Raw genomic sequence first — 15,040 nt, 5'->3', positions numbered from 1 at the left:
GCCCTGGCAAGGCCTGTGGAAGCTGCAGTAACTCCTTCTGGCCAGAGGAAGGATGTTGTAAACTGAGCAGCTTGCTGGGGCATGTCATCTTCCAAAGACAAAGAACATACCTAGACATATACAGGAACATGTCCATCCCTGGAAGCACTTTGTATACCTATGTGGAGAAAGCAGCAAGCTAACAGAGGAACCAAAATCAAGCTAGTTGTGTTACTGCTTTGCCCTTTTTCATATGGGAAGCAGCCCTTGGACTAGGAACCTGATGCTTTCAGCTCTGACAGACATGGGCAGCTCTGGGAAGTTACACCTCTGCCTGCTTCTTGCTATAGGATTTACATTGGCATACATGTGGGTGTGGATACCCAAACAAACCAAACTTGCCCAAAAGCACACATTTGATTCACAGTTCTGTAAGCAAGTCCACATGATAAGTTTCGGGAGGGTGGCTAGGACTTCAAGGAATCACCAGTGTGAACTACCTAAGGAACTGTTTCACCACATGCTGTGGAAAGACTTCTTTGTCTTTCCTTAACTCCTGCTCACAGACATTCCTAGTCCAGTATTAAACTACCAAAAATAAAATACTTCTGATTCAGCATTTTCTCACTTGTGTCCTCTCCAGCTGCTCCCCGGGCATGGATCCTGATCCAGTGAAGGAGTTGTTCCTGTTTTGGCCCATGATGTTATTTCAGAAGGATGCATACAGAAGACTCTGGCCATGAAGGGCATTTCAGCAGTGGGTTTTTTTAACCCTTACTTGATGGTGATAGTTCCTGGCAGAGAAATGGTGTTGCTGGTGTAGAAGAATGGAGACAGCTGTTGTTTGCCTTAGCCCTTGCCAGATGAGGTCTCTGGTGCCACAGAATTATGAAACTGAATCAAGATCTAGAGCAGGGGTGATGAAAAGCAGCTACAGAGCTACTGCAAAGGGAAATCTGTCTTCATGGAGACATGTGAAGAGGGGGATCAGATGATGAATAGGTCATCACTGCTAACCAGGAGATGGCTGTGCCAGTCTTAGGTGCACTTTACCCACTACATTGACTGCATGCATCTGTCCTTGGTGTGATCTCTGCATGAAACACAGGAATGCTTGGCAGTCAGGAACATAGATCTGCAGATGGTGGCTTATCACAGGGAAACATTTATGGACATAAGCATGGGATGCATAGTGCATGAAACAAGGATCCTAAAGATTTCCTCTTTGGAGAAGTACTTAGTTTATTTCTAATAATATACTTACAAATAGAATGTTTCTGCTTATTACATTATCTGACCCATGTCCTGGCATGCAAAGTTATATACTGAGGTCAGATCACCCTATGGTAAAAGAAGATTTAATTATATATTAACTACTTGCAGAATGGTTTCAGTTGCTGAAGGCAAAATGGCTCAATCTTCAGACTTCTTTGGATGCCAATATGCTCTCTGCCATTTCTGTTAACACACCTTCACCACAACACACTTAACACCATTGTGTTAACACACTGCACCTTCAAGGCTTCTTCAAGGGGGTCAGTTAAGAGCACCAATCTTCTGTGATAGGCAAGGACAGCAAAAGAAATTGGGGATGCCACAGGGTCTCTTATCTCTGTACTAGAAGCACACTTGTGTGCATCACACTTTGTGTATGTGAGAGGAAGACTTTTATGCTCTCATGACTCTCCTTCTTTTCCCATGCACTCCAAGGCCAACCATGTTTAAAAAAAAATTGGATCTGTGTCCAAAATAACTAAGTACTTGCAGGACAAGAGGGAACCTTTATTGTCCCCTGCCCCAAATAGATACCTGCCTTTGTCACCTTATTGAAGAATAAAACTGTATTCTTCTTTTCTTGTCAATGGGGAAGGGAAGAAGATAATTTTATTTACATTGTTAGGCACTGCTTTGTGATATCTCTTTTATCTCATCTCCACCCATTAACCTGTTCTGAATCCCTTGCAAGACAGTAGTTTCCAGACACTCAGATACTTCAGATTTAAACTTGAAAGAATTTGGGAGACAAATAGTTCAGGAAGGGTAGGGCAATTGAAGAAAAACCATGTCACCAACACTGGATTAAACACATTTTTAGGGTACTGACTTGTTGGAATACCATAACAGAAGATGCTTCCCAGGGGTGTGACAACAGACCTTATCTCTGCTAAAAAGATGTTTAAACTTTATCCGCTCACCAGCAGATAACTTAGTCAATAGGGAAGAACTAAAGGACGCTTAGCCTCTTAAATAATCTTCCCCATTTCAAACAAACATCACAATACGGATATTAGGAAGAAATTAGCAGATGCCAGGCTAAGTCAAAGAAGCTGTCTGAAAACTAAAACTCTTTTTCCTCTTAACTGTGTGCCCTCCTCCCATAATGTGGCATTGTCCTACATATCTCCAAGGTGTTTATGCAATCCATTGCCACTTAGGGCTTAAAATACAGGTCACAGGACAATGCTGTGATGCTGAAATATAAAGGAATGTATATACCACAATGGAAATACGAACTCATGTTCACTAGGATTATAAACTTAGCTTTATCTAAAGACTATTTTGCAGAGACCTGGACCATTTTTAAGACACCACTGCAAACACAGGTAGAGTAAATAAACAATTATGCTACATACTTTCTTCTAACACAGAAATACACACATGCTGCTCAGGACCACATCTTACAGTAGAACAAGCAGATGGACACGCAGCCAAGGACAGGCTGAGTTTCTGCCTTGTCTAAGTATATTTGGTACATTTAGAAGGTAAAAGTTTCCCAACAGCAACACTGGAAAACTCAGAGATTGTCCACAACTTAATATATGGAAAAATCTGCACTCCATTTGAGGCAGCTCACGTGGTTGCAATATGGTTGTCAACTGACTGGTTAGATGCAAACCTGTCTGTGTTTCTCCAGTGTGTATTATTTTCCATGACAAGAATTACCTGGGAAGCATGTGTCTCTGTAAGGTAAGGACAGTGATAACCACTTTGCATTCATTTTCCACTGTGTTCCTTGAGCCATCACTGAGAACCTCCCCAGGACACAACTTTAACATTCAGTCCCCCAAGTGTGCTCTGACCCCTGCCTTCTACATATCCAACAACTCAACTCCTTCCCTTCCCCTGTGCCACCTCTTTCTCCTCACCCCTGAAATTACTGCCAAGTACCTAGAAAAGCCTCTCAAGAAGTACCTCTGAACTGCCACCTCAGTCCCTCTTGTTCTTCCACCTTCAGGAGACAACATGGATCATGGTAATGTTTACAGTTATGCACTCGGTGACTTGCCAGCATGTTACTGCCTACTTGCCAAATTCTACCCGTACGTACTTCTCCAGTGAGGGAACTGATGAGATGTCTCCTCTGGCCCAGCCACTGATTTTCATAAAATACATGTTCATTTAACACTTCTGAAAGAATTTTTGCCTTTCTGTCAGATCTGGCTGGAAAAGATTAATGGTGAGAAGTTGATGGGGAAAGAAAAGAGGGGAAGAGGACTGATTTGATAGACAGACAAATAGACAATGTGATTGCATCAGTCTCATTTCCTTAGGAAACTGGGCTAAAAATAAAAGGCTTTATTTGCCCCCGGGAATAAACCAGAATGTCTCTCATCTTTACAAAGCATTTTTTTCTATGTACTTATAAATAGGATGAGAGAGGAAGTTTGCACTGGATTTTGAACAAGGAATTAGAAAGAAGAGCATGAGGTATGTGAATTTCAAATCCTGGGATCCTTCTGGGTATACGAAAGCACAGCAATGAATGCAGTCTTGTACACCAATGCCACATTACCCATGTGGATACATCATTGCCTTGCAAACCAACTGCCTGTTGGGCAAATTTTCACACCACCACAGAATGAATGCACTTCTTCTGCATCAGTATTGATGATATATTTTAGACCAAATCCTTCATGCACTTTGAAGTAAGCAGACTCTCTCAGATGTAAGTGAGTGACATGGAAATTGCTATATTTGATCAGAGATTCCTGTCGGTGACCAAGATTAAGTGACCTCTAACTACTTCAGAGGAAACATTTCCCAAAAAAGGTCTCATCCATTATTAACAGAATTAGTGTAAGCTGAAGAAGCACTTACACATCACCTACATTTCTCTTTTCCTACATTAACTCTAGGTATTTTGTTGTCTTTGAAAACATTGTGTGCCTCCTTACAACCTTGGTCCTGGCAATAGTCTGCAGCAGTAAGTTCTTTTTATGCACCCTGTACATAAAATGTTTTTTGTTAACAAGAATTTACTACCTTTCAATTTCATTGAACTGGCAGTGTTGTGGAACTGGGCTTTTATAGTCATACTTAACAGACAGAACAAAGCACTCCCATATCCTCTAAAAACTTCTCATTTTTAAGAGACATGAGTGCTGACATAACCTCAATGAGTGAGCTAGGGCCAAGGGGGACTTCCCTGATAGTGGGTTGGCAGAGCAGAAGTAGTTATATTGTCCATCTCTTTTGCTTTTGCACTACCTTTTAGTTTTTGCCTCAATGGCCTATGCACATAAGCCCCTTCTTCCTAAAATATGCTAGAATTTCCATTACAGGGATACTTTGCAATCCCAGAAAATGCTGTACTGAGAACTGCCACTAGAGACAGTCCTTGTCCTAAAGAATTTGTTTAAAATGTGAAAGACCAGCACAGTATGGGGAAAATGGATGCAACACACTATTTGAAGATAAGAAAAGGAAAATATATTTTGCCTGCCAGTATAACTGGGGATCTCACCTGGAATTAGCCTTAACTTAAAATTTGATCTTGCTTCTGCAGAGGGTTGATCTGTCTTAGCTTAGAGGTAAAAAATGAGACTCTGAACTCATCATTCTACAGTCCCTCCACCATCAGCCAAGAGCACTTCCAGGAGACTTTTCATGTGGCCCATCTTAAATAAAAAGAAGAAAACTGTTTCTTCTGTCTTCAATTACATGCATTTGAGATTTCTTCTCAGACTGGTTTAAAACCCATGCTCTGCTCTACTGCTTTCAGCAGTTACTCATTACTACCACCATCTATTCAAGATAGACTATTTTTCCTGTTTCCAAATTTATCAGTCAGATGTCTCCTTCTCTACCACCAGTTAGAAGTCAGTTAATCTGAAGTGGACAGAACTTCACTTACATTTTAAGCACAAAATGTGTGCCTATGACTGTCTTAGGTACCCTGTTTGTTAAACAGTTCTGCATTTCTTAGGTAACCTCTGAGAATTGCGTATTTTAATTTCAGCCTAACTTGCACACTGCAAACTACTAATTCAAAAAAGCCTCTTAGACTTCAAAATCACTTACCTATTCTCAGATATTTTGCTCCTGACCTCACTTGTATCACGATCTTGAAAGAAACGCAGAGACTGGAAAAAACATTTGAACAAAATGGTAATCAAAGTAGCTGTGCTTTTTTATTGTTACTTTTTTTTTAAACTCAGTAGAAAAGAACTTTTCTAATTATACTCATCTGCAATAAAGGCTGACTCATGACTTGTCAGATGATCCTCTTGGTTGATGTGGTTACAAACCAAGGGCTGCACTTAGGGAAAGCAAACTGCAGACGTTACAAAGCACAAGTCTTCCTTCTTACCCTGGTCCTTTGCTTTTCTCTCTGTATAACCTTATGTACAATCAACCCATGGGGCATAAACTGTATTTCCTGCTATCTGGATAGAGTTATGCACATTTATGTTGACGCACAGATAACTGATGTGTAAAGAATAAGAGCAATGCTGTGAAAAGTGAGAAGAATAAGGCTAACATCTGATAAAAATTTGACTTGTATTCCTTTGTTATAAATATTCCCTGACAAAACATGTCACATAGCACTGGGAAAAAGAAGATATTTACTTACAACACAAGGGAAATAAATGGCTGGTGCAGCCTGGCAACACTGCTGTTAGTTTTATGTCCACATAGCCAGACACAGGGGCTAGTCAAGGCACTGTATGGCTGCTTCAAATGCACTCACTGACTTCTCAGACACCTCTCCTGAAAACTGAACTCTCCGTAGGATGTAGCTACTGAGTTATTCATCAAATGGAACTGCTATTTTATCTTACACTCATGTGTATGTTTGCTGATTTCATTTTTCTTTCTCTGTTTCTTAGTCCACCCACTTAGCCTGAGTTAGGGTGTCCTGTAACTCAGTTATCCCCTATCTAGATGGCATTCTTGGCAGATTTTCTTCACTATGGAAGTAATGCACTGTATTTTCTGACTGCACTGGCTGGTTGTGGATACCTTCATCATGACAACAAAGATTAGCAAAGCTGTGTCTCGACACAGTGATTTTGTGCTTTCCTCTTGTATTTCTTTGTACCAAGGATTATGGCTTGCTTGTTTTAAGACACTGAAAATTATATACTTCTAATATGACTGATTACAACAAACAGATTGTAGGCAGGGCAGGGGGAGTGCTTAGTAGATAAGAGATTGTGGATTTCTTTTAGTAGAGAGATATTGTGTTACATGTCCCTTGTCTTTGAATCACATTAAATATACACACCGCTAAAAGGCTGTTGAAATGTTCAAATGTCAGTATTTCAAATGAAAATCAATAGCATGCTATTTAGGCTCATTGTTATGCTGTTATGCATCATTAAAATGTATTTAAAAGCTTTCTGCATATAACAGGAGATGGGATGAATAACAAGACACTTTGAGGATGTGCAGCACACTTAGAAGGCAATAAAAAGTCAGGCACAAGAGAAAGTTTGTAGGCACTTGGAAAGAAAGTCCTGCACAGAGTTCACTGCATGTTTGAGACATAGGGGAACATGAGAAAATGAATGATGCACAGCTCAGGATGCAGACAAGTGAGTGGAGCTGAACAACTGCTGGAGGAAAACAAAATCATCAGCTATTTTTGAAGATACTTTTGTAAATGGGTCTCTCTTTTCCTGGTATATATATACCACTGTACCACAATGCTCAGTGATGGCCCTAAAAGTACTACTGACATTTTACCTTCTTTCACAAAAGGATTATATTAGGGCTTGGGAGCACATTTTAAAATAAGCTTTTCCAAGCACTTTTCAGTGGAAAAGTGTCACATCATCAGATCCTCTGACCTGCTTCTTCATTATCTGAAATAGACTTCTAGTGAGAAACTTTTGGTTTAATATTCAAATATGAGTGTGTATGTTTATATATAAGTATGTACATATGCAGTTATATACCTGTGAAAGGAAAAGAACTTCCTTACTAAATTTCTGGAAATTTCTTTCTAAAGGGAAAGAATGGGAAGAAATTATTCTTCCAAAGGCTGGAAGTTTAAATGGAAGAGGGGCAATAGATTTCCAATCCCTACATATATGTATTTCAATGCTTTTATATCTGACTGCCATCGAACATGTCTGTTTGGTTCCCAGAGTTGGACTTGAACACAGACCACTGGCCTGCACCTCACCGAGTACACTCTCACTAAAACCATCAAACCCTGTTTTTGCTCCCTTTCCTTTGCTGTAAGTCATAAATCTCTATAAGCAAAGTAACTTCAGATGGAGTTTAAAACCCTGTGGGCAGAGGAAGACAACCTAAATCTTCCACTTCCTGGACAAAAGCTCTCTAATCAGCTCTGAATTATTGAATACTCTTTCAGAAGGTGGATTTCAAATTTGTTGCTTAAGCATAAAGTCCTACCTCCTGCAATTTTATCTACATAGGTGAAGATTCAACTGAAATTGATTTTGGATGAAAACAGAAGCACAAAGCATAAATCAAGTCATTAAGCCAGAGAATGGAAATAGTCCCATTTGAGTCAGATGTGCAATTGCATATCTCAAACTAAAAATGCTGAGTGCTCAAATTAAAGTTCACAGTGGAGAATTCCTGAGAAATCCATATACTGAATGTTTTCACACAAGACATGTGCTTAGCTATTTTAGAATTACAGATGGATTTTTTTAAAAATCAGTCTGATTAAACACTAAAGAAAAGGACAAATTAAAGTATCATTTTATTTCAAATAGTTTAGGGTTGTTGGGTTTTTTGTTTGTTTGGGTTTGTTTGTTTTTTTCTTGAGGAAAAAATGTATCTGAGCTATCAGGGAAAGTTTTCCTAGTCAGAATAAAGGTCTGTGCAACTATATATATATATATGCAAACAGTCATACTGTATGCTGGTTTTATGTGCTAAAATGACCCTGAGGAGTTTCAACACTGATTTTAATTGAGGCCAAAGCACCATCTCGTCTGGAAGTGTTTAACACTCAAGAAACCATGTGAGTAGACTAACATAAATCCATGTGTCTGAGCATCTGCTATTTGAGAAGTGTCTTAAAAGTGCAGAGATATCACACTAATTCACAGCAGTTAAAGAATTAAGCAACAGACATTTTTATTTGTAAGCTATTCGGTGTTCAGCACTTATGAAGCCATTCATGCAATGATATGTTTGGTGTAAGTGCTCTTCAGCTGTATCCAAGAACCCCTGGCACCTTTGAGGTCTGACTGACAAGTGAAGATGTGTTCTCACAGTTACTCAGGAAGGCTTTTAGACATTGTTAGCATGTCCATATTGTTGATTACTCCAGGAATAATAAAATGTATTTCTGCATTGGTGGTCCTGTCTTGTGTTTTGAATTGAAGAAATGAACTAGGAAGAAAAACATGCAATGATAGTTAGGAAGATATGAAGAAATGCATAAAAAAGTACACCCACTCCTCCATCTTTCTGATATGTTGCTAGTTAAAATACACTTAGATTGTTACAGAAAGAAATTTTGTGTATAAGAGAATTCTCATGAGAATAAACAGAAGATTCTGGAAGTGCTTTAATTTACCCTTTGACTTTGTTTGATTTAATACCTTCCCACTGTGTCTTTCCCAAATGAAATGTGGGATAAAAGATATGCTGGTGGTAGTTGTTTCTTAAGTATTCAGCTTCTTTGCTAGAAGAAACTCATATACTTGTTGCAGAACAAGTTGACTTAATACATCTTCTTTCCACTTTTTTCTTTCTCCTTCCAAATGCTTTTTCTATTGATCCTTCATTAGTAGTTTTTTACCTAGTGCCCACAATGCAATTATGCTTCTTGGCTGTCATCTAAAATACAATAGCAAACAATAGCATAATCAATTTTTATAAGGAAATAAGGAAAACCAGCTTCTACAGTTAAATTACACAGCCTTTCCCTTAGCCCAGGAAATCAAATCAAACTGAATGGCTCCTTTGGTTTCCAGTAACAATTACAGTTTATCAAAGACTAGTATCCATTAAAATGCTAAAACAATTCCATACTAATGGTCAAATAATTTGTGAGGGCTTATTTATATTTGCAAAGGGTTACCTGCCAAACTAGATGCCAAAGTCTGTGTCACTTTTAGTCTGGAATCTCTGCATCTGTATTCGCATTTATGAACCCAAAGGACAGAGTTAGACAAGGAGACTGAGAGTCAGTAACTTAAATATAGCTCAAAATCCCTTTATCCTTCTTTAGGACCTCCAAGCATGATTTTTACTGAGGCTCTTACTTTAATCCAAACATAAAAGATATCAGGCTTATTTTATGCATTTATTGACCATTTAATAGCTATCCTAAAAAGAGACATTAAATACGCTCAACCTGCTCCCAGAGGATGTGTTCTGCAAAGACAGAAAACAAACTCTTCCCTTTACACCATGAGACTGCGCTGCAGTGATGCATCTCCTGTGGAATCCCACCCCGCTAGACCCACTGAAGTAGGTGGGGCTCCAGCCTTCCTCCTCAAGTGTAATGTGATCCATTCCAGAAAGCAAATCTGGCTGAGGACTCATTTTATTTGGGTCTGCACTAGTATCACATAGTCTCACTTCTTCATTGCACAAGTTTTGAGCCCAAGAATATCCAACACATTCACATGCCCACAAAATACAGCACCCTGTGCAGTTACGCACTCTTTTGCAGCACATTCACATTCATACTTTCCAAGAGTATTTTGGTCCCATCTTTTTCTTTGATTAAGATTTTTGCTGTCCTGAAATGGCAATGTTTTGAAATCATTGTGACTTCAAAACTCCCTTTTGTGAGTTGAAGCTTCTGCCCATCCCACTTCCTACAAAGCATTCTAAAGCATCCTATAAAGTCTTCTAAACTTTTCTTAGCTTTTCTGCTCTGACCAGAAACCTTTTAATTGGGATAGAATAATTTCAGATGGCTGTACTAGCCATGTATGAGTCGCTTTTTTTTTTTTTTTATTTCAGTCATTGGGGAAACTTCTTATTGCTCTGAAGTCCATTTCTGCAATTCTACATCAATTATTCCAGTAAATACATTATCCAAGAATGGCTTACAGTTCTGAAATTTAGAGGAAAAGAAAAGGCAACTTTCTAAACATGCTGCTTCTTTTTGCTCTGCTATCTTTGGAATAGGAATTATGAACAGGCTCTCAAAAAAAGACCACCTGGACAGAAGCACCACAGGTCTATTCAACTGTGGATTAGCACCCAGCAAACCACCCTCAATTTAAGGCACAGTTTTAGGCACGTTCATTTCTAACCATAAACTTCATCCCAAAAATTAACAAATACACACCAAACCCAGGAAATCTGCTGGTCTGTCTGAGCTCAACAGATGAACGTAACATACAAAATCCTCAAGGAAGGATTAGAAGAAAAGCTAAATTAAGTCTTTGTATCTTTACATGGGATCTTGGAGACATTCCCAGACAAGAACCTTTACCGATGGAGTACAAGTGAAAAGAAGAGTCAAGAGATGTGAAATGAAACACATAAATTGAGTCAGTATTCACCACCACGATCAGATGTGATGCAACCAAGAGACTTGGTATCAGTTGAAGGATAAATATACTAAATTACAAACTGCAATGTTGCCCTAGTTTTCCTAGGATAGAGTTAGCCATTGGTATGGAGGCTGTTAGCAGTTCCTGGTCAGCCAGGAGCTTAAGCTGGGAGAGGGAAAAGCCGGAGCAGCTGAGCCGAGCTGGCTCACAGCTGTATCCCGTAACATAAACACCGTGCTCATTATAAAGGGAGAAGTTTACTGGGGGCCAAGGGCTGTTCTTCTTGTGGGCTGCCTTTCTATCTGTTATGACACTTGCTGGGTGAGTACAATTTTGTGTACTTTATATTGATGTTAGCGTTTTCTGCTTCATTAAATCTGTTTTCATTTCAGCCGACAGGTCTCCTCTCCTTTTCCTCATTCCCCTTCTTGGCTGGGGAGGGGTCACTGGGTGATTGAGCAACTGCTGTAGGTTAGGTCTAGATAGGGCCTAAATAGAGAGAAATATGCAATCTCATCATTGAAATGATTTTAATACTAAAGAAATAAATATGACAAGTCTGATAACAATCTTTAAAAAGGCTATGGAGAAACTCCTACAAATTATAAACCATCAAGTCTGATTTCTGTACTAAGCATGAAGCTACAGCAAAGACCAGCAGTTGTGTGCACAAAGGTAAGACTCAGGAGCAGCCCTGCTCTGTGTGTGTATAAAGGGACCAATGATGCACGCTTCTTGGGTATGTGCTAAGTTTCCTGGTAAGAAAAAAAATTGTTCAGGAGTTGTCAAAACTAAAACTGGCAGGAAGGTGCTGGAGAGGATTTTTGTAATATTACATGACCAAATTAAATGACAGTGATAGAAAGTATTTAATAAATGCAAAGTGAAATACTGCACTGACAGTGGGGTGGAAATGGAAGGAGTCTCTTCCTTTTGTACTGGTAGGTACTGCTTATCTATTCCTGCTGAAGAAGTCATGGAGGACAGTTCTTTTGTAGCATTGGGTTTGTGGTACAAAAGCACAGACATGAAAAAGCGAAAGAAACAAACAAACAGGACTTGTACTATAAAGGTGTGTAGATCTTTGGGGACACTTGTAGCTTGAATATTGGATAAAGCTTTGGTGTCCTCTCCCCAAAAGCATTAAGGGAGAAGCAGAAAAGAGAGAAGAGTGGCAGAATGCGCACACCAGAGAAGGGGACACATCCTTAAAGAGGAACATCTGAGGAAAGGTGTAAGAGATGCACAGAATGATGATGAAGGGAGTGGAGAAAGAAATATTAGTTTTCACAGCACAGTTCTTAAACTTCATAACTCATTGTCACGGGATTTTATGCATGCCAAAAATTAAACTGGATTCATAGAGCACATAAGAGGTCAAGGAAAAAAATCCTGGGGTTGGGAATCATACTGATGAGCATTAAATCTTCAGCTTGGGAAGTACCTGAAGAGCAGGCTGCCAGTAGCCATCTGTACACATGAGAAAGCATCACTCTAGGCTTCCCTTACTGGATGCTTCTGCTAGCAGTAATGGACAAGATGCTGAGATACAAGAACTTCATCTTAAGGCTTTGCATACAGTTATGGACACTAACAGTCACAGCTACTTGCATGAGTTTCAGTCACTCCCTTCAGGGAAACTAAGTTTTTAAGTTATCACACTTATGTCTTTTACACCCTTTTATCAAACCATGCCTCCTAGTCTCTCTAGCAGGTTTAAGAGAGACTCAGAAACAGCACTCAGGTCTTTTCCACCCTGCAGATCACTAACATCATTGCACCTTACCAATCTATTGCAATGCTTCCTCAACCCTACAAAAACAAATCACTCTGACAGGGACAGAGCTACAGTCCTACAAGTCAGCAAGATGGAGGGAAAGACAAAGCCTGCCGGGCTGTATATCCTCAGCTTCTCTGTAAACTGAAATGTCTTCTCATGGACATTGGGCATTTGAGTCAGCTGCCAAAGTTCATCTACCTATTCATACAGAAATCCAAATGAATTCCTAGGAACTTTCTTCTGCCAAAGTCTTCTGCTCTAAACTACTGGGCTTTTGCTAGTATTCGACTGAAGAATCATAGAACACATTGACTTGGAAGTGATCTCTAGAGGTCATCTAGTCCAACTGCCCTACAGTTAAGTATGGGCATCCCCAGCTAGAACAGGTTGTTCAATTTCTCTGTCAAAAGTATGAGTGAAAAGCTCTCGTCCATGACATGTCCATGCTTTCCCAAATTCTCCAGCCAGCCCTGCTGCATCCCAACACGAATTTCTTCCTCATCAATTTTCAGTCCTTTAATCTTCCTCCTAAATCTTGCAAGTAAAGTCTTTGCTGCAGTTGTTGGTGAATTCTAAATTGGATGAAACTTCCAAGGAGTCCTTGTTTCCTTGAATACAGTGCCTGTGTCAGGAAGCTCACTGGTGTCTGTTCCATCTGCCTTACTGTTCTAGCTGTGTATCTTGCAACTAGACTTCTCACTGTGATCTAGTTGGCTGGTGAGCAGCTGCTCTGTCAACAAGGCTTTCAGATCATGCCTCTCATGGCTTCAGACATTGTTCTCCACAGCCATTTTTGACATTTGGTTTCTTTCCCATCAATGATGTGAATTAAGGAACACACCTATTAGTTGGCCTATATCATAGGATGTTAGGGGTTGGAAGGGACCTTTGAAAATCAAGTCCAACCCCCCTACCAGAGCAGGTCCATAGAATCTAGCACAGGAATGAATCCAGATGGGTCTTGAAAGTCTCCAGAGAAGGAGACTCCACAACCTCTCTGTTCCAGTGCTCTGTGACCCTCACAGTGAAGAAGTTCCTCCTCATGTTGAGGTGGAACCTCCTGTGCTGTAGTTTATATCCATTGCCCCCTGTCCTGTCACAGGGTGCCTGTCCCCTTCCTGTTGACACTCAGCCCTCATATATTTATAAAAATTTATTAAATCCCCTCTCAGTCTTCTCTTCTCCAGGCTAAAAAGCCACAGGTCTCTCAGCCTCTCCTCACAGGGCATGTGCTCCAGTTCTTTAATTATCCTGGTAGCTATCTGTTGGACTCTCTCCAGTAGATCCTTGTCCCTCTTGAACTGGGGAGCCCAAAACTGGACGCAATATTCCAAGTGCGGTCTCACCAGGGCAGAGTAGAGGAGAACCTCCCGCAATCTGCTGGACACACTCCTCTTAAGGCACCCCAGGATACCATTGGCCTTCTTGGCCACAAGGGCACATTGCTGACCTGCGGGTAACTTGTCTCCCAGGTCCTTCTCCACAGAGCTGCTCTCCAGCAGATCACCTCCTAACCTGTACTGGTGCAGTTTATTATTCCTCCTCAGATACAGGACTCTGAACTTGTCCTTATTGAACCTCATTTGGTTCCTCTCTGTCCAGGTCTCGCTGAATGGCTGCACAGCCTTCAGGTGTATCAGCCAAGCCTCCCAGTTTGGTATCATCAGCAAACTTGCTGAACAGACTCTTTGTCCCCTCATCAATGTCATTGGTGAAAATGTTGAACAGGACCAGACCCAGCAATGATCCCTGGGGGACTCCACTAGTTACAGCTCTCCAACTGGACTTGGAACCATTGATCACCACTCTTTGGACTCTATTGTAACCAGTTCCTAATCCATCTCACTGTCTGCTCTTCCATCTCACACTTCCTGAGCTTACTCACAAGGATGGTATGGGAGGCAGTGTCAAAAGCCTTGCTAAGGTCAAGGTAGACTACATCCACTGGTCTCCCTGCATCTACCCATTCAGTTACAACATCACAGAAGCCTATCAGATTGGTCAAGCATGATTTCCCCTTGGTAAATTCATGCTGATTGTTCCTGATAACCTTCTCTTCCAAGAGAAGAGAACATGCAGAACATGAGCATTCAATCTATACTTTAGAAACTAAATCCCATCTTTTACACCAGTATGTCTAACTGGAAAACCAAAGTCTTCTGGGCTGGGTGACTTGAGAGGAGTACTGATACTAGAATCATCAGACAGCAGAAAGTGTCTGATGTCTTAGGACTTTCCAAGCCAGCACATACCACAGAAAGCTCTTCCTCCAACAACACACTTCCCTCTCAACATCAGAGGCACAGCAAGGTTCTCATGGCTGCTGGCTGAAGTACAGCCTTGGCATTGTGCTTCATATGGAACTTCCTGTGTTCCAGTTTGTGCCTGTTGCTCCTTGCCCTGTCCCTGGGCACCAGTGAAAAGAGTTTGGCTCCATCATCTTGACAACTGTCCTTTAAACGTTTATAAGCACTGAGGAAATGCTTCGCTAGTTTTCTTCAGCCTCTTCTCGTAACAGATGCTTTAGTTTCCCAATCATCTTTGTGCCCCCTATTGG

Source organism: Indicator indicator, chromosome 1 (genome assembly GCF_027791375.1).
Source record: "Indicator indicator isolate 239-I01 chromosome 1, UM_Iind_1.1, whole genome shotgun sequence".
NCBI classification, from domain to species: domain Eukaryota; kingdom Metazoa; phylum Chordata; class Aves; order Piciformes; family Indicatoridae; genus Indicator; species Indicator indicator.
The sequence above is the reverse complement of the archived record's forward strand: the minus strand, read 5'-3'. Positions refer to the sequence as shown.